Source organism: Canis aureus, chromosome 7 (genome assembly GCF_053574225.1).
Source record: "Canis aureus isolate CA01 chromosome 7, VMU_Caureus_v.1.0, whole genome shotgun sequence".
NCBI lineage: Eukaryota > Metazoa > Chordata > Mammalia > Carnivora > Canidae > Canis > Canis aureus.
The window spans coordinates 52,190,546-52,215,865 of NC_135617.1; the positions used below are offsets into that span (position 1 = coordinate 52,190,546).

A 25,320-nucleotide genomic window follows, 5' to 3' on the forward strand; every position below is an offset into this window, starting at 1 on the left:
CAGGGATTCTCATTTAGCTAATCGCCCCATCTCATGTCCCACTCTGGCAAGGCTATCGCCAACTACTAGATGATGCATAGACAAAGGAGGAGAAAAGTCTTCTCACGGGAAAACTCTGCCCCTTTCTCTGTGAGATAAATTTTTCTTCTGACATCCACCAAAGCTAAAAATCTGACCTGACAGAAATTAGGTGAGAAAAGGAAAAGAACTGATTTTTTCATGGTTCATAATAGTAAGCCAGTCTCTTTTTGTTACAATCACATGGTCTTGGCAAATGATGAAAATACTTTAGAAGGCTTGCACAATGAAAAATAAAATCCTCCCCTCCCTGGATTGTTGTTAAAAACACGCATTTCCTGGGTCCTCACACCTTGCCCTGGTGCCTCCCTTGAGAAGCCAAACACTGCGAGGTTGAGTTCCCAAAGCTCTAAGCCTGTTCCGCCTAAGGTTCTTCTTCCTGGGTTTAGAAAACAAGCCCTAGGTCTGACCCCAGCCCGGCACATTCTCCGAGCACACCCTAAAGGCACCTGACAGAGGCACAGACACCGTGCCAGAGCATGTTTCATCACCCAATAACCCCATACGTACAACTTGCTGCCTTTCTTGTAATAGTTTTTACCTCTTCATTCTTCTCGATAGGTTCTCTTTGGGCCCACTGCCTAGCTACCCAAACTGGCAGAGGTAACTCTGGTGCCCAAGAAACTGAACCTCAGAGAGCCCAATAGCGCCCAGCAGCATTCAAGGCCCTACCTCTGTCCCATCATCAGACAGTCGTAGCTTTGGACAGAAAAAGTTGGGCAAGTGAAGACAGTCAGCTCAGTATACTCATAGAAGGAGTGTGTGTGTGTAGGGGGCGGGCAGCTTAGAGGTCTTTGGTCCTCTCTTCCAGAAGATACTGGGGTGGGTGGAGATCCTATTGCCAACTTTGTTCTCCCATTTCAAGCATTTAGCTCTCTAGAAGGTGAGAATTTCTTTTCTTGGCGACGATGAATCTCCCCTGTTTCAGTTAAAGCCTATTTGTTTTGTTTGTTTAAACCTCAGCATACAAAGGATGAAAACGGCGCAATGACCCCGTCCTGACCCTGCCTAACTCAATGTTGATAATTTGGAGTCCAGCTTGGATTTTATTTTTATTTTATTTTATTTTATTTTATTTTATTTTATTTTATTTTATTTTATTTTATTTATTTTTCAGCTTGGATTTTAAAACGTGGGATTACTTTGTGAGTTCCTCTACCCAGGGCTAGAGGGAAAAACTCAAGACAAAGTCAGAGATGGTTGCTTTCCCCCGCTCCCCAGTGAACTGCTGGCCCTGAGCAAAATTGGGAGAAGGAGGTTTGTTTTTGGTTTTGGTTTTTTATTTGGGGCATGGGGTGTTGGCTGTTGCTTTTACACAAAGAAGGTTTATTAGCTCATATGTTTGAAAGAACAAATATGAATCCAGGGACTTTCAGACAATCCAGATTGCCCAGATTTCATTCTATGTTGGCCTCAGGTTCTTTCAAGGCTTATGATTGGCTCATCCTCATCCCAGATGGCCCAGGGGCTGACAATGAGGTGATGCTGCAGCCACAGTTTGACTACTGGGAAGAGGCAAAAGAGGTTCCCTAAAGGAGTGGACTGGTATTGCCAGGAGGAGAGAATAGACATGCAGGCCAGACACACCCACAAAGATTTACTATCTCCCCAGTTTATAGTTAGGAAAAGTAAGGCTCAGCCAGTCTGTTACTCCATATTCCAAGCTCCCACAATGCTGTGCTGTAGCAGGAATGACAATTCGGCTTTAGGGATTGGAAAAACTAGACACACAGAGATGAGGCAAATTTGTGTAAGATCACAAGCTAGTAAGTGGCTGACCTGAACCCAGACACAGCAGTCAGGATCCATGGTCTTTTCAATAGATTTGGCAGTAGCCTGGTGTTCAGCTTGTGAGACTGAAGATAGCCAGGAGATAGTCTTCCTGGTTGCTTAAGAAATAGCAGATTTGGATTTGGTGTTTCCAGGCCTTGCCCTCCACAGCCATGTTGAGTCAGCATATTGTGCTTTCTGGTTTTTGTTTTTTCCCCATGACACTTTTCATCCAGTGCCATTGGATCCTCCCCAAAACTTTGCAAGTATAGGACTTCTTTTTTTTTTCAGATTATAACACTATTAGAATTTGATGCTTTTTTTTTTTTTTTTTTTTAAGATAAAGCTTTTTAACTAAGTGAACAGTAAAGGGGCCAAATCTAATGTTTACAGCTCAGTGCTTTTTGTTTTTGTTCTTACAAATGTCACATTTCTTTTTTTTAAAAAATATTTAATTAATTTATTTGAGAGAGAGAGAGCAAGAGAAAGCAAGCTGGGGAAGTGGGGGGCAGAGGGAGAGAGACAAGCAGACTCCTGGCTGAGTGCAAAGCCTGAGATCACTACCTGAGTGGAAATCCAGAGCTGGCCACTTAACCAACTGAGCCACCCTGGCACTCCACATTCTTATTTTTGATAGAAAACACTACTGAGGATAACATACATAAAATGTTCAATGAGTTTAAGTAAGTGTGTATAGTTGTACAAGTATCACCTCACTGTAGTTTTAGAATATGTTCCCATTCCACAAAAACTTCTTTGTCCCAGTCAAAGGCTGCTCCCACCCCAGCCCCAGGCCATCTCTGATGTGCTATCACAGCCCATTCACTTCTCCAAGATAAAACTGGCATAAACCCACAATGCCAAGGTAATACTCCTGGGTGATCTTCCTGTGGCTTTCTCTTCCTGCAGGAAGGTCCAGCAAGACTTGCTCTTGTAGGTGAGAAGCTGTCCTACCTGAGCCAGTAGCTCCTTCTCTCAACAGTGAATGAAATAAGGTATTACAGACTCTGCTAGGCATAAAGAATGTCAAGATCCTGTGAGGAAATCTCAGAAACTCCTAAGTCAGTTAAGGATGTTGAGGTATAACCTCAAGGAAATAGGATTTAATGCAAAAATGAGCTAGAATTCATATAGCAGTTTTATAAGGCAGCATGCAAAGGAAAGGAATTTGCAGACCGTTCTAGTACTTGAACGTGAATATTCCGGGCCTCCTGACAGAGCTGTGTGTCCTGGATGGGTTGTAGAAACCAGGAGTTAATTAGCTCAGCCCTTGGGGCAGCTAGAGGGGTGGTTTACCTCTGGGGCTAACAAATACTATCATTTCTTCTCTCTACTAGTTTGTGAAAAACTGGCTGGGAAATTGCCAAAGGGAGTGCTGATGGTAGACTGAATTCATAGCTTCATGAGTTGAGTCAGCTCTAAATATCACCCCTCTGTGTTAATTATGGCTTTGCTAACAGACTTTTTTTGTTTCTGACCTCCAGGGTTGTGGGTGTGTTGGCCAGCTATCAGAAACATTCTGATAATCCAGGCAGTTATTTTCTTCTTGAAAGTAATTAGGTATCTCTGGTTTGTATATATGTCTCTTTTGTGTGTACGTGTGTGTTTTTAAGATTAATTTATTTATTTGAGAGAGAGCGAGTGTGCGCGTGAGCATGAGAGAGGGAGAGGCAGGTAGAGAGAATCTCAAAGCAGACTGCGGAGCATGGAGCCTAACGTGGGGCTGGATCTCACGACCCTGACATCATGACCTGAGCCAAAAGCAAGAATCCAGTGCTTAACCAACTGCGCCACCCAGGTGCTCCTCCCCTTTTTGTTTTATTGTGGTAAAATATGCATAACATAAAATTTACCATTGTAACCATTTTATTTTTTATTTATTTATTTATTTTTTTTTAATTTATTTATGATAGGCACACAGTGAGAGAGAGAGAGGGAGAGAGAGAGGCAGAGGGAGAAGCAGGCTCCATGCACTGGGAGCCCGACGTGGGATTTGATCCCGGGTCTCCAGGATCGCGCCCTGGGCCAAAGGCAGGCACTAAACCGCTGCGCCACCCAGGGATCCCAGGGATCCCTGTAACCATTTTAAATGTACAATTCAGCTGCCCTAGGTGTGTTCACACTGCTGTGTGACCCTCACCATTCTCCAGCTGTAGAAATTTTTCATCATCGCAAACTGAAACTGTGTACCCATTAAATAATAGTTTCCTATTCCCCCTCCCCCAGCCCCTGGTGAACACTGTTATATTTTATGTCTCCGTGAATTTGTCACCGTAGGTACCTCATATAAGTGGAATCATACAATATTTGTTCTTTTGCGTTTGGTTTCGAAGGCCACCCATGTTATAGTGTGTGGCAGCATTTCCTTCTTTTTCAGGCTGTCTCGTGTATTTTTCACGAAAGGAAGTTTTCTCCTGTTATGTTACCTTTGGAGGCACTTCATACAACTGTGTCTTAGGACCTGCAGAGCTGACACACAGGCCCTGGGCTGACAACAATACCGCTGGCATCTTTATCTGAGAAGCCAGCAGGGATCCTGTTCTCTCTGGCTTCTCTGATCACAGCACTCTTCCCCTCCACAGTAAGTTCTCAGATTTATGAAACCTCCCTCTGCACAATTTGTACATTCAGCCTCATATTTAATTATAAAAACCTTTGTCCCTTCTCAGAGGAATTTCAGGTATCAGGACATAGATATGGATATCTATAATATGGATATAATACGGATACCTATAAGGATCAGTGTCCTACACGACATACAGATTTCTTTTCTTTTTTTAAAGATTTTATTTATTTATTCATGAGACACACACACACACACAGAGAGAGAGAGAGAGAGAGAGAGAGGCAGAGACACAGGCAGAGGGAGAAGCAGGCCCCATGCAGGGAGCCCAAAGTGGGACTCCAACCCCGGGTCTCCAGGACCAGGCCCTTGGCTGAAGGTGGCACTAAACCGCTGAGCCACCCAGGGATCCCCGACATACAGATTTCTTCAGACAAATGTCGTGAGTGAAAAGTAATCTTTATTAGGAATTTTCTTTGGACCAGGCTCTCTTCCTGGTGTTCTACATCCACTATATGATTTAATCCTTTTGACAACATTCCAAGAGCCATATGACCATTTGAGATTATACAGAGGAAATTGAGGCCCTGAGAACCCTGAGGATGAAGGTTCCCAGAGACAGGACCAGGATGAGGGTGAAAAGCCAGGGCTACTCATGCCAGGCCCAAGATGCCTTCCTTTTCCAGAGTCAAGAGCAAGTAATTGTAAAATACAAGGCTTTAAAAAGACCCAGACACTGGTCGGGGAGATATTATTCCATCTTGTTTCCTAGGATGGCCTCTGGTAGTGTTAAGGATTTCAGTCCTGTGGGTATGTCCAGGGACATCCTTGCTCAACCCAGCCTTCAGGTAAGACTGTTCTAACAGGCCAGGTGTGCCAGGCCAGTGGCCCCAGAAGGAGCCAGAGAGGCAATTCTCTTTTGCTTTCTTGGTAGTGGTGGTGGATAACTATGGGCATCCTGGTTGGTAAGTCTATGTGGCCCCATTCTCCCTGCTGGCATCCTCTAAGACCTGCCTGCAAGACTGAGGTTGGCTTCTAACCATGTGAGATAGGAACCAGTCTAAGAGGCTATTGACTTACCTCTCTCCTCCCTACTTTCTTATCATTCCTCAGTGCTCTAATTTATTACTTTTGGAAAAAATGTTATTTATTTATTTGAGAGAGAGTGAGTGAGTGAGCATGAGTGAGGAGAGGGGAAGAGAGAGGGAGAAGCAGGCTTCCCATTGAGCAAGGAGCCTGACTTGGAACTCCATTCCAGGACCCCAGGATCATCATGACCTGAGCTGAAGGCGGTGCTCAACTGACTGAGCCACCCCAGCACCCCTCCTTGGTGCCTTTAAATTCTCTCTCCCTAGCCTCTTCTATTTATAATGATGCAAAAATCACAATGGCTATTGTCTTTGAGTGCCTTCCTTGTGTCTAGCTTTGTGCTAGGCAGGTTTTACCTATGACTTATCCTTCACGAATCATCCTTATGAGGTAGGTCTCAAAGTAGTTAATGGAAAAAGTTAAGTGGTTGAAAGAGAGTTTCCTCTGCCCTGCCTAGCAATGCCTGTTGTCAATCTCACTAGTAGGGGAGGGGCAGAGTGGGAAGGACCTGCGTTATTATTAGACCGTGTATACCAAGGACACCAGTACAGGGGAGTGGAGGGTGTGGAGAACTCTCAAGTTCTGCTTTAAGCTGGATCACCTCTTTACAGGACTGGAATGTACACCTTGAAGTAGCCAAATATTTCCCAATAGTCTGGAAGCCTCTGTTGTCCCTTGACAATTGCAAAAGAATTCAATAATCAAGTTAACACGATTGTTTCTCCCTTCTCGGCTTTGTGGCTGAATTAAAAACTATAATTCAGTTGCATTTATTATTCCCAGAAGGCATCAAAGAGAACTGCTTCATGTAGTGATAAAGCATCCAGTCAAGTGTAAAACAAGCAGACAAAGGAGTCATGGGATTGGAAGAGATGCCGGAGTCAACTGAATCGGGTGATACCTCCAGAGACACGTCCACTGAATGGGCGGGGCGGCCTCAGTCTCTTCTAGGGAATGGAATTGCAAAGCCTTTTTCTTGGGTAAGATTATACCCTATCTGAACAATTTCCAAAATCAAATTTTGTGTTTAATCAGGGCATCCGCATCAACAAAAGCAAAAAGATTTGAAGTGTATAAATCCATACTCTAGAGATAGAAATTTATTCTCACAAATGAAATGAATTCAAGAAAAATTAAAAACCAGCTGCTTTCTGCCTGTTACTTCAACGTGTGTGTGTGTGTGTGTGTGTGTGTGAATCCAATGACAGATTTAGGCACAGTGCCTGACACAGAGCAGACCCTAGATACATAGTAGTTTTTCTCTTTCTTTCCAAACCTAGAGAGGAGAAGTAGAGATTTTTGCTGATGACCCTGAAGCCAGTATCTGCCTTCAAGTTTGTCAATTATGAGGTGCTAGGCCTTGAAATCCAGAACAGTTTCATTCTGTGGCATCTGCATTGTTGATCATGGGCAGGGAAGCCTCTCTGCTCCCAGATGTTGGCTCAGGCCCAGTGCAGCTGGCTTCTTATCGGCCTCTCTGGTTCTGGCCCCACAATTCACTCCTGTTCCCTGTAATTCAAAAACAACCAGGCTTTGAAAAGTGAGATTGTGGGAAGGGGTTCCTTCGATCTGGAGATAGAAAGATGAAATAAGATCTTCCTCATCCTTGAGCACAAATGTCTGCAGGAAAATAAATGTTCTAAGGCCCTATGGCCAGCCCAGCCACTGTAGAAATACAGAAATCTTTCCACTGAAAGAAAAGAGAGACACCCTGGGTCAATAGTTCTTGTATGTCTTTTGCTAAAAGTAAACAATTAAGACCCATAGATGGACTATAACAGCAGCAGACAATAACAGACGTGCCCAAGACTCTCGTATCTGAAGCACAGATTCCCGCAGGACCTCAGAGGCTGGCCCCCAGTGCCTCTGTCCCCCATCCCAGTGGGGAAAGCTCCATCTGTGAAGAGCACCAGTGTCTGAACGACCCTTTCAGCTTATGTGGTTTACATATACTACTTAAAGTGTGGCCCCAGACCAGCAGTATGGACAGGACCTGGAAGCATGTCAGAAATGCAAAGTGTTACAAGCCCTCCCCAGACCAACTGAATGAGAATCTGCCTTGTAACCAGATCCCAGGTGATCTGTGTGCCCATTGAAGTTTCTGACCTGGTCTTGTATTATTACTTGTCTTTCCAAACACACACAGTCTTGGCTCCCCACGTAGAATGCTATCCTTCTCAAATGTGAGAATGTTCTATTGTCTTTTCATCCTCTACTTGTCCCTCATAAGAGCAATCAAACATTTACTTAGAAAGAACAACTTCGGGGATCCCTGGGTGGCTCAGCGGTTTAGTGCCTGCCTTCGGCCCAGGTCGCGATCTTGGAGTCCTGGGATTGAGTCCCAGGTCAGGCTCCCTGCATGGAGCCTGCTTCTCACTCCGCCTGTGTCTCTGCCTCTCTCTCTCTCTTTTTCTCTCTGTCTCTCATAAATAAATAAATAAAATCTTTAAAAAAAAAAAAAGAAAGAAAGAACAACTTCAAGGCCCTGCCTCCAATTCAAACAAACCAGATACAAAAGGCATTCAGAAGTAGGGTTGTTGGGGCTACTGGGTGGCTCAATGGTTGAGCCTATGCCTTTGGCTTGGGGTGTGATCCCGGTGATGAAGTTGGAATTTGGATGAGGTCCAGAGCCCATGACCAAGAAAGACTTCTTCAGACATTTTTGGTGCAAAATGGTGGTTTTATTAAAGCACAGGGACATGATCCGTGGACAGGAAGAGCTGCTACCCCGGGGGCCTGTGAGGGGTGGCTGATTATATAACTGGGAATTAGGGGAGGTAAGGAAAAGGGAGATTTCAAAAAGATTTTCATATGCTAAGGAAGACCTACACTATACTGGAGGCCTTGCGTTCTCAAGTTAAATATTGTTTTTCCCTCCAGCAAGGCATTCACATTAAGACAATTAGAAACTTCATGAGGAACCCTGGGGCGGCGGGGGGGGGGGGGGGGGGGTTGTTTGTGGAATATCAGCTGCACTTTGTCCTCTGCTAGCCCTGTTCCCCTCACTGGGATCCTGGAATCATGTCCCATATCAGGCTCCCTGCTCAGCGGGGACCCTACTTCTCCCTCTGCCTATGTCTCTGCCTCTCTCTGTGTGTCTCATGAATAAATGAGACAAATGAACAATATCTTAAAAAAAATAGTGTTTCTAATTTAGCAAATAAAAATACAAAATGTCCAGTTATATTTGCCTTTCAGAGAAGCAATAAATAGTTTTTGGTGCAAGTAGGTCCCAAATGTTGCATATGTCCTGCATTTTATCTGGCACTCCTACTCAGGAGTCAAAGTCCTGGGCTTCCCTGACCACCTCCCACCTCCACCTCTGCCTGCTTTAGGCTTCAGACCCTCACTTGCTTCCAGTGGTTGTGCCTTTGGTTCATTTTTTCAAGCCTCAGATCATGGTGTGCTTCCTTTCTCCCAGTGTGGGTTAGAGGCAGGTGGTGAAAATAGCATAGATTTGGCATATCAAGGAATGCCTGGGTGGCTCAGTGGTTGAGCGTTGGCCTTTGGCTCAGGGTGTGATCCCGGGGTCCTAGGATCGAGTCCCACATCGGGCTCCCTGCATGGAGCCTGCTTCTCCCTCTGCCTATGTCTCTGCCTCTGTCTCTCTCTGTGGGTGTCTCTCATGAATAAATAAATAACATCTTAAAAAAAAAAAAAAGATTTGGCATCAAGCCAGCCTCTTGACTCAGCAAGTTTTGTCTTTCTGAGCCTGTCTCCTTGCCTATAAAACTCAGTGTCATATAGAGAGCACCAGGGACAGAACACATCTGCTTATCCAATGTCCTTGGCTGCCTTTAGTTATCTCTTGATAACCCGATCCCTGGCAGGCATGGTCCAGTTGTCCTTGGGTCTCTACCGTTCTCCAGTATCAACTCCAGAGAACTGGATGTGAACAGCACTTTGATGCAGACCAGTATCGTTCTCTAGTGGCATCTGTTACTGGTCTGCCATGAGTTTACCTCTGACTGGAGCAATTTCTGGGTTGCAAATTTAGCATGAGATTCCTGACTCAGGTTGCTTCCAAGCCAAATGTAATTATATGGTTGTTCTGCTGCACCTATAGCAACTTTTTTTTTGAGAGGAAACATATATAACTATCACCAATGGACCAGTTTTCATCTGGGTAGTTTAAATTGCATGTCTAAGGGAAACATGCTTGGGGTATTATAAATTCCATGCATTCCACAAACACCATGTACTTTTTTCCCTCTTACATTTCTACTTTCATTGGCTTCTTTAAATACTCCCGCTGGTACCACCAGAGATCAGCAAAGGTAAGAAAGCATGTTCTAGTCAATCGGTCTTTGCCTGGTGGTAGCTTTGAGAGGGGAAGTTGAATTTTTCTTTTTCTTTCTTTCTTTCTTTCTTTCTTTCTTTCTTTCTTTCTTTCTTTCTTTCTTTCTTTCTTTCCTTCCTTCCTTCCTTCCTTCCTTCCTTCCTTCCTTCCTTCCTTCCTTCCTTCCTTCCTTCTTTCTTTCTTTCTTTCTTTCTTTCTTTCTTTCTTTCTTTCTTTCTTTCTTTCGAAACTGAATTTTTCTATGATTTTTCCCCCAAATACGGAAAAACAAACATGAAGTTCATGTATCCACGTAATCATTAGTTTTACTAGGTCTATTATACAAGCCATATATGTATATTTGATAATAGCTGTAGAAGTGCCAGTTTTATGAAGTCCGTTGCATCTAAAGTTTAATTGGATTTTACAATCAAATTAGCAACAAGCTCCAGCCCTAGCCATTAATACTGTACAGGCAGCATGGGGGGGGGGGGGGTCTAATTGCCATTAAGGAAACAATATTTCACAATAATAGGAAAGAGGAACTGGGATTTAAAAGTTATATCTGCCGGGATCCCTGGGTGGCGCAGCGGTTTGGCGCCTGCCTTTGGCCCAGGGCGCGATCCTGGAGACCCGGGATCGAATCCCACGTCGGGCTCCCGGTGCATGGAGCCTGCTTCTCCTTCTGCCTGTGTCTCTGCCTCTCTCTCTCTCTCTCTGTGACTATCATAAATAAATAAAAATTAAAAAAAAAGTTTAAAAAAAATAAAATAAAAGTTATATCTGCCAATGAGCACCAAGTGATATGTGGAAGTGTTGAATACTATATAACACACCTGAAACTAATCTAACACTGTACATTAACTATACTGGAATTACCAGACTCCTACATTTCTGGAAACTACCAAACACTGAAATCAGAGATTCCAATGATCACTTCTCAAATTCCAGGCATTCTAAACATTGATCCCAAACCTTCAGAACCATCTTGAATAAACCTAATTTTCCTAAAGAATTTGTTTCCTTCCCATAGACTGGAAAAGTCTGGAGTATCCTAAATCCACACTGTGTACACTGCACAGTCTTTCCATCTGTTGGCTGGAGCTCTCTCCTGGAAGCACTTTCATATTCAAATTATGTACTCACTTATCCCGAAGGAAACAGGGTCACCTGGTCCAGGGTCTCATCCAAAGTCTCATCTTTGGGACATGAAAACAAAGACCCAGGGAGGTTAAGAGATCTGCTTTATGGAGAATAAGCACCAAGTCACCCAGCAATAAAGAGGGAAGCTGGTATCCCTAAGAACTAATTTGGTTTCAATGTCAATGTTTTTATGGTTGGTCGAGTCCTCTGAAGTAAGGCTGCTTCAATGTGTGATTCATAGGTCAGCAGCATTAGCATCAGGGCGCTTCTTAGAATGCAAATATCTTTATTATTATTATTAAAATTCTAGTAAAATACATAAGAGAAAATTTACCATCTTACTGATTCCCTAGAGTCCAGTTCAGAGGCATTAAGCATATTTACAGTGTTGTGCAACCATCCCACCTTTTAACTTCAGAACTCTCTTCATCTTGCAAAACTGAAACTCTATGCCCTTTTTTTAAATAATAAATTTATTTTTATTGGTGTTCAATTTGCCAACATACAGAATAACACCCAGTGCGCATCCCGTCAAGTGCCCCCCTCAGTGCCCGTCACCCATTCACCCCCACCCCCGCCCTCTTCCCCTTCCACCACCCCTAGTTTGTTTCCCAGAGTTAGGAGTCTTTACGTTCTGTCTCCCTTTCTGATATTTCCTACCCATTTCTTCTCCCTTCCCTTCTATTCCCTTTCACTATTATTTATATTCCCCAAATGAATGAGAACATATGTTTGTCCTTCTCCGATTGACTTATTTCACTCAGCATAATACCCTCCAGTTCCATCCACGTTGAAGCAAATGGTGGGTATTTGTCATTTCTAATGGCTGAGGAATATTCCATTGTATACACAGACCACAGCTTCTTTATCCATTCATCTTTTGATGGACACCGAGGCTCCTTCCACAGTTTGGCTATTGTGGCCATTGCTGCTAGAAACATAGGGGTGCAGGTGTCCTGGCGTTTCATTGCATCTGTATCTTTGGGGTAAATCCCCAGCAGTGCAATTGCTGGGTCGTAGGGCAGCTCTATTTTTAACTCTTTGAGGGACACAGTTTTCCAGAGTGGCTGCACCAATTCACATTCCCACCAACAGTGTAAGAGGGTTCCCTTTTCTCCGCATCCTCTCCAACATTTATGGTTTCCTGCCTTGTTAATGTTCCCCATTCTCACTGGTGTGAGGTGGTATCTTATTGTGGTTTTGATTTGGATTTCCCTGATGGCAAGTGATGCAGAGCATTTTCTCATGTGCTTGTTGGCCATGTCTATGTCTTCCTCTGTGAGATTTCTTTTCATGTCTTTTGCCCATTTTATGATTGGATTGTTTGTTTCTTTGGTGTTGAGTTTAATAAGTTCTTTATAGATCTTGGAAACTAGCCCTTTATCTGATATGTCATTTGCAAATATCTTCTCCCATTCTGTAGGTTGTCTTTTAGTTTTGTCGACTGTAACTCTATGCCCATTAAACAACTCTCCACCTCCTCTCTTCCTGGCCCCTAGCAACCACTGTCTCTATGAACTTGTATCTCACATACGTGCAATCATACAGTACCTATCTTTTTGTGACTGGCTTATTTCACTTAGGGTTCAACCATGTTGTAGCATGTGTCAGAATTTTCTTCCTTTTTGAGACTAAGCAATATTTTATTGTGTGTACATACCATATTTTGTTGGTCCATTCATCTCTTGATGAACATTGGGTGCTTCCACCTTTTGGCTTTTGTGAATAACGCTGCTATGCACATGGGTGTACAAATATGTCTTCAAGACCCAGCTTTCAATTCTTTTGAATTTATACCCAGAGGTGGAATTGCTGAGTAAAAGTATAAATCCTGGGCCTCACCTGAGCCAATTAAATCAGAATCTCTCCTCAAAGAGGCCCAGGATATGTGCTTTTACAAGCTCTCCAGGTGATTCTTTTATACTTCATAGCTAGAGCAAGCACTGTTCTGAAGGACTTCTCAGGGTGGTGGGCTTGCAGGGGAAGGGGGTTTGGTTTACTTCAGGCAGGAGCTTTGTTCCTCCACTGTTGTCATGGTGGTCAGGTAAGACCTGACATTGCTGCTGGTTAGACGTGAGGTGTGACTACAGAGTACTGAGGCAGATGTCTTCAAGAGGGGACTTTGGAATCAGTCTTCGTTCTAGAGGACTCTAATTCATTTGAAAATAAGAATGCAGGGTGGGGCAGCCTGGGTAGCTCAGCGGTTTAGCGCCGACTTCGGCCCAGGGTGTGATCCTGGAGACCCAGGATTGAGTCCCTCGAGTCCCTCGTTGGGCTCCCTGCATGGAGCCTGCTTCTGTGTCTCTGCCTCTCTCTCCGTGTCTCTCGTGAATAAATAGATAGAATCTTTAAAAAAAAAAAAAAAGTGCAGGGTAATAAAATGAGGCTTAAAAAAACAACTAAGAAAACAAACAAAAAAAGATTAACTCTGCTTTTAAGGAAAAAGACAAGGGAAATTGAATGATAATAAAAGAACTGTAAGGACTCTGTGTACAATCTGAAGAGAGCAATTGCATGGCTGCAGGGTACATGTGGGCCAGTGAGTGAAGTAGACTCGTGGGCGCCAGGTGCTTACACTCAGGGGGGTGTGTGTGAGTAATGTGGCCCCTAAGGGCCTCACCAGGCTAGCAGCTATTACTCAGCTCTGACCCAACTCCTGACCTGTCTGAATCTGCATAAATTCCTTAGTTTTTCTGAAATTTACAAAAGAAGCTTGATATCCAGGTGTATATGTGAAATCTCCCCATTTCCAGTGTTGGCGTCAATGTTTTAAAAATATTGGGCAAGTCAAATAAAGGACTGGGACAGACCTAAGCCCATGGATGACCATTGAGAACCTATCTTTTGTCTTCTTTTTTTTTTTTAATTTATTTATGATAGTCACACAGAGAGAGAGAGAGAGAGAGAGAGGCAGAGACATAGGCAGAGGGAGAAGCGGGCTCCATGCTCCTGGGAGCCCGACGTGGGATTCGATCCTGGGTCTCCAGGATCGCACCCTGGGCCAAAGGCAGGTGCTAAACTGCTGCGCCACCCAGGGATCCCTCTTTTGCCTTCTTTTTACTAAAACTGGGAGGTAAAATGATGTGCTAGATAGCAGGCTCCAGTTCCCTTGCATTAACTATTTAAACTCCCTAAACCCCAGATTCCACATCTGTAGAAGGAGGACGATAATGGGGCCAGATCAAAGGAGGGTTGTAAGGACCCCAGGATCATGACCTGAGCCAAAGCTCAATCACTGAGCCACCCAGGTGCCCCAAGAAATAGTTTTTAAATGTTGTCTGCTGTGCTGGATTCTGGGTTGGAGAAACCATGGAGATCAAAGTAGACATGGTCCCTAACAGAATGGTGCTTGTAGACTAACAGGGAAGATAGTAAAATCATTAATAATAATAATAATAATAATAATAATAATAATAATAATAGCATATGGGAAGTATGATGATGGCGATAGGACAGGTTCCTATGAGAGTTTCCAGGAGCTGGCAACACGGATGAAGGGGATCAGGAAGTAGTAACATTTAAGCTAAAACCTCCAGCCCTGTTAGTTCTATATGTACAGGTTTTCAACTGAAGATGAATAGGTCTTTTCTGATGCTTTACATTATCTCCTCTACACTGATGACTGTACCATCGTTGTAACTTCTCTTGGCCCCAGAGACAGACTCCAGTCTTTCATCTTACCGGGGCAGTCTTGCCATTGCTAAATCCCCACATGGTCATATTTTAACCCCACAAAACCTTTGTTCCCACCCAAGTGGCTCTCCTGTCCAACATTCTTCCTAGCAGAATTATTCCACTTACCACCATTATCTTTGACTCCTTCCTCTCCTTAATCAGCTTGTATGCAACTGGTTCAACAATAACAATGTTTTAAGTTATTGATAGCTTACTTTATGCCACGTCTCGGAAGGTATGGGGGCTACATAGATGAATAAGGTAATACACATTATCTCAATGAGTTTATATTTGGCAAAGAATCATTACATTAAGAGGTAACTGCTAAGATAGACTGCAAGAGTGTTAGAAAAGTAGGATGATGTAAAACATATTTAACAGTGGGTTTTAGGAAGACCAGGGGCTAACCAGAAGGGAACTCAGCCCTGAACAACCATTGTGATGGTTTCTGTACTGAGCAGATATAGCTCAGAATAGGACTTTAATAAGGGTTATTTAGCCAAATCTTAGGTGAAAGGGGAGATTATCTCCTCCAGGTGGGATTTGGAGGCTCAGTATTAGCATGAGAATAAAGGAAGGAGAGGACCAGCATAGAGCAGATTGGTTGGTGTGTGTAAAAATACTTCAAAGTTTGTATTCATGCTGCTAGAATGTAGAGTAGGGGACTTAAATCCTGGGGAGCCACTGGAGGGTGGAGTGCAAGTGCGTCAGATATGCATTGTTGGGCTGCCTTTTGTGTAGAAGGAGGCTGGTGAGGAGGGTGAAGGAGAGCAGGCACATTTGGTTGCCTATCCTACTAGCATCCAGCAATTTTGTTGTCATCACTTTCTCATGGGCTCAGGGAAACCAGCCTCTTCTCAGTTCCATCAATGGATTTTGATTAATCTGTAGGCAATCATGGTCATGTGTTTATGTGCTGCTATGCAACGTTAACGAATACCCAAAAGGAGAAGTCAGCTGAAGAGCCAAGCTGTGGCAGTCAGTCATTGTGCAGCCAAGGATATGACCATCATGAAGCTGCCAACATACTTGCAGAGTCCTTGATAACCTTATTGTGTTGCCAAGTTAATGACCTTTTTTTTTTTAATGATCTTTTGAGATGCTTCCAGATTTCTTGTTGAGACAGTGATATTTTCTATTGCTAACACACTTTGGTTTGAGTTTTCTGTAACTTCAAGCTGAAAAACAGAACCAGGGGGCAGGGAATATCTTTAGGGATTCTTGGGAGGATCCCCCAGCTGAATGATGGTGGGGCCAAAAGTAAGGCAGAGGGAAGTAAGGACAGAGGAAGAGATAGATTCAAAAACAGGGATGAAAATCAGCAAACTTGGTGGATGTTAGGTGTGGGACTGAGGGAGACGTGGGAAGCCCATGACTTCCTTTTAGCCACCAATCCCTTAGATTCTTTGAGCAAAATATCAATTGTGTCCAAATATGTCTTAAGGAGGATTTAGGGATGACAGTAGATCTCCATTTTATACCAATTAAAGCTCAATAAATCTATTGAAATCTATTTTGAAGGTTCAGAGTTCATCTGTGCTTTCATGACATTTTCTTGGCCGTATCTAGGCATTATTTTATACTGAGTCCTTGGTCAGAAATAAACTCTACAAATATATCATGATTGCTGGGACAAAATAAGCTCTGAATTACAGGACCTGATTTAAAAATTTTTTTGGGGGGGAGATGTACTTGACATTTAATATTACATTAGTTTCAGGTATACAACATAATGATTTCATATTTGTATATATTGCAAAATTGATGACCACAGTAAGTCTACTTAACATGTATTATCACACATAGCTGCAAATAGCTACAAATCTCTCTTGCAATGAGAATTTTTAAGATCTACTCTCCTAGCAACTTTCAAATATACAATACAGATTTATTTATTTATTTAAAGATTCTATTTGTTTATTAATGGGAGACACAGAGAGAGAGAGGCAGAGACATATACAGGGGAGCTCCCTATGGGGAGCCTGATGTGGGACTTGATTCCAGGACCCTGGATCACAACCTAAGCGGAAGGCAAACGCTCAACCACAAAGCCACCCAGGCATTCCTACAATACACTTTCATTAACTGTATAGGCACCATGCTGTGTATCATATCCCCACTACTTATGGATTTTATAACTGGAAATTTGTAGCTTTTGACCTCCTTCACCCATTTCAACCACCCTCCACCCCCTGCCTCTGGCAACCACCAATCAGAGATCACTCTGTATCTATGAACTTGTTTCCCTTCCCCCTCCACAACTAAGATTTCACATATAAGTGAGATCAGACGGTATTAGTCTTTCTCTGTTTGACTTATTTCACCTAACATAATACCCTCAAAGTCCACCCATGTTGTCTCAAATGGAAGATTTCCTTCCTTTTCTTATGGCTGAATAAAAAACTGCTTTAGAAGTAGTTTCTAGAACCACATTTTATTTTATTTTATTTTATTTATTTTATTATTTTATTTTATTTTTTATTGGAGCTCAATTTGCCAACATACAGCATATCACCCAGTGCTCATCCTGTCAAGTGCCCTTCTCAGTGCCCATCACCCAGTCACCCCATCCCCCCGCCCACCTCTCCTTCCACTACCCCTTGTTCGTTTCCCACAGTTAGGATTCTCTCATGCAGAACCACATTTTAATGAAAACCTTGGATTTGATGTATTTGTTGAGGGTTTGGCAGCAGACTGTTCCTGAAAGGCCCAGCTCCAGTGTCTGTATGTTGACCCTAGCTTTATTGACGATTCTCCCACAGCTGGGTCTTTTTGTTTATCACCTCAAATGATCTCTAGTTTTTTTCTTTTTTTAATATTTTATTTTATTTCATGATAACTGTACTCTTTAATCTCCACCCTCTTTTTCTGCCATTCCCCACCCACCTCCCCTCTGATAACCATCAGTTCTCTACAGTTAAAAGTCCGTTTCTTGCTTTGTCTATCTCTCTTTTTTTCCTTCGCTCATTTATTTTGTTTCTTAAATTCCACATATGAGTGAAATCGTATATTTGTCTTTCTCTGACTGACTTATTTCACTTAATGTTATACTCTCTAGGTCCATCCATGCTGCAGTGGCAAAATTTCATGTTTTTATGGCTAAATAATATTCTTCTGTGTGTGTGTGTGTGTGTGTGTGTGTGTGTGTGTGATGGTGATGGTGGTAAGGACCATTTTGAATTAAATGCCAACTATTTTACACATATTATCTCATTTAAACCTCACAATAACCTAGCGAGGTAGGCATTACTCTCTCCATTTTACTTATGAAAAATTAGGCTCAGAGATATTAAACTACTTCCCCAGTTTGCATAGTTAGTAAGTGGTTAAGCTGGGTTTTGAAACTACAACTCAAAGGCCCACTTTCTTCATTGTACAATTACAGTAACTGAGGAGATATAAGGAGACATTAAGCTAATACAAGGCAATGCAAAGCAAAGCCTATGCCAGGTTGGGACATACTAACACATATTTCACTAAGCATTAATTGTACTATACTCTGCAATATATGGTGATGCTTGCCATATTGGATAATGCTGAGTACTATTAGGGTACACAAATCTGTATTAAGGTAAAACGAATCCTGCTTCTTCTTTTTTCCTTTTATCTCTCCCTCCTTCCTTCCCTTCTCTTTAGAGGATGTTCCTGGGGCATCTGGATGGCTCAGTCAGTTCAGCATGTGCCTTCAGCTCAGGTCATAATTCCAGGGTCCTGGGATCAAGTCCTGCATCAGGCCCCCTGCTTGGCAGAGAGCCTGCTTCTCCCTCTCCCTCTGCCTGCCACTCCCCCTGTTTGTACTCTCTCTCACTCTCACTCATTCTCTCTCAAATAAATTTTTAAAAATCTTTAAAAAAATTTTATAGGGGAAGTTCCCTTTTGCTTCATATCTATTCTCCTGATTTTAATTATTTTGTTAAGAAATGATATTATATTAAGTTCTGGTACATTTTAAAAGAAGATTAATTTATCCACAGTTTTGCAACTCTAATGCACATTATTTTCCTTGTTCTGTGTTCCTTTCTGTCTTTGCACATGTACATATACATCCTCATATATTTGTAACCAAAGAGGAAATGGTTGAGTATTCTGATTCTTTTTATTAATTTCCTAAGGTATTGCATTACTTCTTTTTTAAATTTCATAGTATAGGCTTAGTGCACAAAACTTATGAAAAGACAAAATGTACATATACACACACCCCTCGTCTAATTTCACAACCCAAAGATAACCATTGTTAGTCATTAAAATGTATATGTCTTCATATCTTCCTACACCTAATGGGGTTAAAGGCTGACATTCAGGAAACACTGGGATGGAGCAGAAATATGATGACTAAGACATACACATACAGTGAGTGCTATTTTACTATTAGGCTCTGACTTAAAGCACTCCACATTTGATCCTCACAATAGGGTCATGAGAATAGGTATTATGGTTCCATTTTACAGATGGAGAAACTGAAACACAGAGAGGAAGTAATTTACCCCAACCTACACAGTAGCAAGGGCCAGAGCCCTGGTTTGAACCCAGGAACCTAACTCCAAAGGCCAGGCTTAAAACCACCACACTAATGCCAAGCCAAGCTCTTAGCAGACCTGGTCTGTGTGACCATGTCAGGAGGAGCTTCAGCAGGGACTGGTACTTTAGCTGTCCTGAAATGTGAGGAGCAGGTATCCAAAGGGGGAGTTGGAAGGCAGATGGAAGAGAGAATTTTAAGACCAAATGGCCTGTGTCAAGGCAGGAGGGCCAGGAGGTGGGAAAGAAATTCTAAAAGTGAGAGTGTGGGAGTGAGGGAGGAAGAGTGACCAAAATGAGGCTGGACAAAATGGGCGACTCAGGAGGGCTTTGTAAACTCTGTTCAAGAGCCTGAACTTCACCCTGAAAGCAACAGTGACTCACTGAAAGGGTTCACTGAAGGGGTGTAAGCCAGAAGATGACAGAATTAATTTGCTTCTTAAAAAGACCCCTTTGAGGGACACCTGAGTGGCTCAGTTAGTTGTCTGACTCTTGATTTCAGCTCAGGTCATGATCTCAGGGTCATGGGATAAAGCCCTGCATTGGCAGGTTCTGTGCTCAGCACGGTGTCTTCTTGAGATTCTCTATCCCTCTCCTTTTGCCCCTTCCCCTACTTGCTCTCTCTCTCTCTCTTTCTCTAATAAATAACTCTTGGGACACCTGGGTGGCTCAGCAGTTGAGCATCTGCCTTCGGCTCAGGGCATGATCCCACAGTCCTGGGATCGAGTCCCACATCAGGCTCCCTGCATTGAGCCTGCTTCTCCCTCTGCTTATATCTCTGCCTCTCTCTGTGTGTTTCTCATGAATAAATAAATAAAATCTTTAAAATAATAATCATGATAATAAATAAATCTTTAAAAAAGTCTAGAAGATATATATTAAATTATTAATGGATGAAATAAAATGAAGTCTGGGATGTGCCTTGAAATATCGTTGACAATTGTTGAAGCAAGGTGATGGGTACATTGAAGTCTATTATATGTTAGAAATTTTCCATTAGAAAAAGATAAATTATATCCCTGCCATGTGCCAGATATTATCATTAGCCATGGGTACTTTTATCCCTGCCCTGAAGGAGCCCATAGTCAACAGGGGGAAAGCAACTATTAAACACATGAGGTCAAAATAATGATAGGCTAGAGGATGTACAGGATTGCTAAGAGTTGGGAGGGGAGAATATTTCTAAGCACAAGAAGTAATACATGCAAGAGTCCTGGGGCTAGAGGAAAAAGCTAAAGTACAGTCAAGAAGAGTCTGCAAATGACCCAGTTAAGGCAGCGGGGAGTATGCTGACAGCAAAGAAAATATGATAAAGAGAATGGGGACATAGTAATCTAAATTTGTGAAAAGGACTATATAGTGAATTCTGTTGCAACCCAAGTTCTGTAAGACTAGAAAATCTAGCTGAGTTATTCTAGCACTGGGTGAGAGGAGCTTAGCTACCTTAACTGGGTATTACTTCTTGTGCTTAGAAACACTCTCCTCCCCATCACTATTTTCCTGGTTTAGTAGGGAACCCTGTGGAGTCTGGGAGCTGTGGGAGAGGCTGCTCCCTACTGAGGAACACCCCCTTTGCCTGTCTCAATAATAAAGCATTTAATATGACAGGTTATCTGGCAATCACTTCCTTGCTATGACCTCCTCAGACTAGCAGTGCCTGTTCCTTCCAGAAAATGGAAGGGAGTCAGCACTTTCTCTAGGTTAGGCTCTTCCTTATACCATTGCAAAGGAGTCCAAGATGGTGGAAGAGTAGGAGACCTTAGTTTCCTCTAGTCCTAGGAATTCAGCTAGATAGCTATTAACCAGAGCTCTAAGAAAAGAATAGCTGCAATTCTACAAACAGAAAATAAACCACTTTCTGCAAGGCAGGTGCAGAGAAGTGAATCTGAGGTGATATATGGGAAGATAAATCACAGAGGCGGGGTGGGGTGGGTGGAACCTGTGTAAACCCTCCCAGAAAGTGATAGAGCAATGGAGTGGCTAGAGATTAGGGAAACAGGAGTGACTGCTTTCTCCTGTGGGGCGCTGAGGAATGGGCCCCAAGCTTTCCTTCTGGGCATGGAGCTTGGTGAGGCTGCCATTTTCACTCTCATCCTCTAAGGCTGTGTGGAAAGCCTTCCAAGAATAAAAGCCACCTTCAGCAATCTGGAACAGATCAGTTAGCCTGGCCCCTGGCAAGAGTGGTGCAATTCAATGGGGACGCGGAGGGGATGGGGTCAAAGGCACTTGAGGATCAACACAACAGGGCCTCCCCCAGAAGATCAGCAAGAGCATCCAGCCAAGACCAAGTTTACTCATCATTGAGAACTGCAAAACTCCACTGCTAGGGGAATATAGCATATAGAATTCATGGTTTTTATTCCCATGATTCTTTAGTCTTAACATTTTAATTTTTTCTCTTTCCGTTTCAACCAGTTTCTTATTTTATCACTCTTTTAAAAAATCTGTTTTAATTTTAATTTTCATTTTTACATTTTCATTTTTTAATTTTTCATTTTACATTCTATCCTTTCATTGTATTTAATTTTTTTTTTTTTTTTTTTTTGTATATCCGTGGACTGAAGGCAGTGCTAAACCACTGAGCCACCGGGGCTGCCCTTTTCTTGTTTTTTAATTTTCATTTTTACAGTTACATTCTATCTTTTCATTGTATTTAATTTTTTTGTATGTATGTAAGTTTTTCTTTCATTACAATTTTGGGATCTAGTTTTCTAACAAATGGACCAAAATACAGGATCCAGTGTATTGCTGTATTCTGTTCACCTGTCTAATTATATTCTCTTATTTTTTATTTATCTTTTTTCTTTTCAGTTTCAGGCCTCTTCTGATTTGTTTAGTGTATATTTCTCTGGGGTCGTTGCCATTTTAGTATTTTATTCTCTCGTTTATCTGTTCTTCTCTGGACAGAATAACAAGATGGAAAAACACACCTCAAAAAAGAGAACAAGAGGCAGTACTGATTACCAGGGACCTAATCAATATGAACATAAGTAAGATGTTGGAACTAGTTTTCAGAATAATGATTGTAAAGAGACCAGCTGGGCATAGGAGAAACTAGAGAATCCCTGGAGAAATAAAAAAAGACTATAATCATGTTGAAATAAAAAAAATGCTATTAATAAGATGCAATTAAAACTGGAGATGTGGGCAACCCCGGTGGCTCAAGTGGTTTAGCACCACCTTGGGCCCAGGGTGTGATCCTGGAGACCAGGGACAAGTCTCACGTCTGGCTCCTGGCATGGAGCCTGCTTCTCCCTCTGCCTGTGTCTCTGCCTCTCTCTCTCTCTCTCTCTCTCTCTCTCTGCATCTCTCATGAATGAATAAATTAAAATCTTAAAAAAAAAAAACTGGAGACACTCACTGCTAGGATAAGTGAGGCAGATGAGAGAATTAGTAATCTAGAAGACAAAATGATGGTGAATACAGAATCTGAGATAAAGAGATAAACAACTACTGGAACATGAGGGGAGATTTAGAGAGATTAGTGATACCAAAAAGTGAAACAATATTAGAATAATTAGGATCCCAGAAGAAGACAGAGACAGGGGGTGTGCAAGGTAAATTGGAGAAGATTATAGCAAAGCACTTCCATAATCTGGGGAAGGAAACAGGCATTCAAATCCAGGATGCACAGAGAACCCCCCAACATCAATAAAATAGATCAATAAAATTTTTATTGATCAAAATCAATAAAAATCTATCAACATCCCGACATATAGTAGTGAAACTTGCAAATCTCATAGACAAAGAAAAAGTCATGAAAGCAGCTCAGGACAAAAGGTCTGTAACCTACAAGGGTAGAAACATAAGTCACAGCAAACCTATCCGCAGAGACCCAGCAGGCATAAAAAGACTGACATGATATATTCACAGTTTTAAATGAGAAAAATATTCAGCCAAGAATACTTCATTCATCTGAATATCATTCAGAATAGAAGGAGAGATAAAAAGCTTCCAGGACAAACAGAAACTAAAAGAATTTGTTATGATCAACAAACCAGCCCTACAAGAAAATATTAAAAGGGATCCTATAAGCTAAGAGTGAGCCCAAAAGTAACAGACACCAGAAATAAACAGAGACAATATACAGAAATAGTGAATTTACAGGAAATACAATGGCACTAAATTCATATCTTCCAAAAATCATGAATGTAAATGAGCTAAATGCCCCAATCAAAAGACACAGGGTATCAGATTGAATAAAAAAAAAAAAAAAAAAAGCAAGACCCATCAAAATGCTGTCTATAAGAGATTTTTTTCAATTTTATTTATGATAGTCACGCAGAGAGAGAGAGAGAGAGAGAGAGAGGCAGAGACACAGGCAGAGGGAGAAGCAGGCTCCATGCACCGGGAGCCCGATGTGGGATTCGATCCCAGGTCTCCAGGATCGCGCCCTGGGCCAAAGGCAGGCGCTAAACCGCTGCACCACCCAGGGATCCCTATAAGAGATTTATTTTAGACCTCAAAACACCTCCAGATTTAAAGTGAGGGGCCAGATGGGGAATTCTACCAAATATTTAAAGAAGAACTAATACTTTTTTTCTGAGCATTTATGTTGATTTAATTTTTATCAAAATAATACCTGATTATAAGTTCAAATAGTTAAAAAGTCTTATGATGAAAAACTGCAAATAGCTGATCTGCCTTTTCTTAACTCCTACCCTTGTACTAGGGGAAATTACCCATGTCTTTTTTGGGGCAATTTTTCTTAGCATTCATTTCTGTGTTTCTGAATAATATGTTTATATTCTGTTTCTCAATTTATCAGTTTTAGATATTCCTGATTCATTTCCCTCTCCTCAGATAATTATATAAGGATTTTTAGTTGTAAGCATTTACATTTCTATGACAAAACATTGTTCATTGAGGTACAAGGCTTTGCTTTTCCTAGAATTAATCATTACTTTATTTTTTTGTATTTGCCCAGTTTTCTGTGTACCCCTAAATAATTTACCTTAATTAATCTTTGCCATACACTAATTGATAATATTGCAAAGACACTACTTCTCATTTTTTCCTGTAGACCTCTGTATTAGCATTCTCCAGATAAACAGACTAGAATGTGTATGTGTGTGAGAGAGAGTGTATTTCATTTTTAGGAATTGGCTCACATGATTGTGGAGACTGCCAAACCAAAATCTATAGGGTAGGCTGGCAGGCCAGACTCAGAGGATTGATATTGCACTTCAAGTCTGAGGGCAGTCTGGATATAGAATTTCCTCTTGAACTGGCAAATAAGAAGTCAAACTTCCACTCTTTGCAAATGACATGATATTCCATGTGGAAAACCCAAAAAGACTCCACCCCAAAATTGCTAGAACTCATACAGGAATTCAGCAAAGTGGCAGGATATAAAAATCAATGCATAACAATCAGTTTGATTTCTATATACTAACAATGAGACAGAAGAAAGAGAAATTAGGAGTTGATCTCATTTACAATTGCACCCCAAACCATAAGACGTCTAGGAATAAATCTAAGCAAAGAGGCAAAGGCTCTGTACTCAGAAAACTATAGAACACTTATGAAAGAAATTGAGGAAGACACAAAGAAATGGAAAAATATTCCATGCTTATGGATTGGAAGAACAAATATTGTTAGAATGTTTATGCTGCCTAGAGCAATCTGTATATTCAGTGCAATCCCTATCAAAATACCATCAACATTTTTCACAGAGCTGGACCAAATAATCCTAAAACTTGTATGGAACAAGAAAAAACCCTGAATAGCCAGAGGAGTATTGAAAAAGAAAACCAAAACTGTTGGCATCACAATTCCAGACTTTAAGCTCTATTATAAAGCTATAATCATCATGACAGTATGGTACTGGCACAAAAAGAGACAGATGGATAATCAATGGAATCAGAATAGAAAACCCAGAAATGGACCCTCAACTCTATGGTCAACTAATCTTCAACAAAACAGGAAAGAATATCCAAAGGAAAAAAAGACAGTCTCTTCAACAAATGGTGTTGGGAAAATTGATCAGCCACATGTAGAAGGATGAAACTGGACCATTTCCTCACATCATACACAAAAGTAGACTCAAAATGGATGAAAGACCTAAATGTGAGATAGGAATCCATGAAAATCTCAGAGGAAAACACAGGCAGCAACCTTTGTGACTTTGGACACAGGAACTTCTTACTAAACACGTCTCCAAATGCAAGGGAAACAAAGGCAAAAATGAACTATTGGGACTTCATCA

At 41.7% G+C, this 25,320-nt stretch overlaps 1 protein-coding gene and 2 long non-coding RNA genes across 4 annotated transcripts in view; 2 read left to right on the forward strand and 1 right to left on the reverse strand.

Annotated features, from left to right (window-relative positions):
• LOC144317371 (glutathione S-transferase A4-like) overlaps nt 1-25,320 on the forward strand; it is a 59,258-nt gene that overhangs the window by 20,887 nt on the left and 13,051 nt on the right. The window lies entirely within an intron of this gene.
• LOC144317367 (uncharacterized) lies at nt 1,052-6,700 on the forward strand. Of its 2 annotated transcripts, XR_013383330.1 has the most exons (5): nt 1,052-1,335; nt 2,758-2,843; nt 3,333-3,408; nt 4,226-4,429; nt 6,284-6,700. It is a non-coding gene; the product is annotated as an uncharacterized LOC144317367 (long non-coding RNA). The 2 variants fall into 2 exon arrangements; XR_013383331.1 differs by lacking the exons at nt 2,758-2,843; nt 3,333-3,408.
• LOC144317368 (uncharacterized) lies at nt 4,852-11,296 on the reverse strand. The gene is made up of 2 exons (XR_013383332.1): nt 10,926-11,296; nt 4,852-7,009 (listed from the first exon to the last, which is right to left on the reverse strand). It is a non-coding gene; the product is annotated as an uncharacterized LOC144317368 (long non-coding RNA).